This window comes from Mandrillus leucophaeus, unplaced genomic scaffold (genome assembly GCF_000951045.1).
Source record: "Mandrillus leucophaeus isolate KB7577 unplaced genomic scaffold, Mleu.le_1.0 Scaffold198, whole genome shotgun sequence".
In the NCBI taxonomy this organism is placed as follows: domain Eukaryota; kingdom Metazoa; phylum Chordata; class Mammalia; order Primates; family Cercopithecidae; genus Mandrillus; species Mandrillus leucophaeus.
In genome coordinates this window covers 572,657-573,593 of record NW_012102009.1, presented here as the reverse complement: position 1 = coordinate 573,593, position 937 = coordinate 572,657, and positions in this window count along the sequence as shown.

The following is a 937-nucleotide window of genomic DNA, read 5'->3' as shown; positions in this document are numbered from 1 at the left end:
GGCAGAAACTCTACAAGCCAGAAGAGAGTGGGGGCCAATATTCAACATTCTTAAAGAAAAGAATTTTCAACCCAGAATTTCATATCCACCAAATTAAGCTTCATAAGTGAAGGAGAAATAAAATCCTTTACAGACAGGCAAATGCTGAGATTTTGTCACCTTCAGGCCTGCCTTACAAGAGCTCCTGAAGAAAGCACTAAATATGGAAAGGAAAAACCAGTACCAACACTTCAAAAGTACACCAACTTGTAAAGACCACTGACAATATGAAGAAACTGCATCAACTAACAGGCAAACTAACCAGCTAGCATCATAATGACAGGATCAAATTCACACATAACAATATTAACCTTAAATGTAAATGGGCTAAATGCCCCAACTAAAAGACACAGACTAGGAAATTGGATAAAGAGTCAAGAACCATCAGTGTGCTGTATTCAGGAGACCCATCATATGTGCAGACACACATAGGCTCAAAATAAAGGTATGGAGGAAGATCTACCAAACTAATGGGGGAAAAAAAAAAAGCAGGGGTTGCAATTCTAGTCTCTGATAAAACAAACTTCAAACCAACAAAGATCAAAAGAGACAAAGAAAGCCATTACATAATGGTAAAGGGATCAATTTAAGAAGAAGAGTTAACTATCCTAAATATATATGCACCCAATACAGGAGCACCCAGATTCATAAGGCAAGTCCCTAGAGACCTACAAAGAGACTTAGAGTCCCACACAATAATAATGGGAGAATTTAACACCCCACTGTCAATATTAGACAGATCAATAAGACAGAAGGTTAACAAGGATATCTAGGACTTGAACTTAGCTCTGCACCAAGCAGATCTAATAGACATCTACAGAACTCTCCACACCAAATCAACAGAATATACATTCTTCTCAGCACCACATCACACTTATTCCAAAATTGACCACATAGT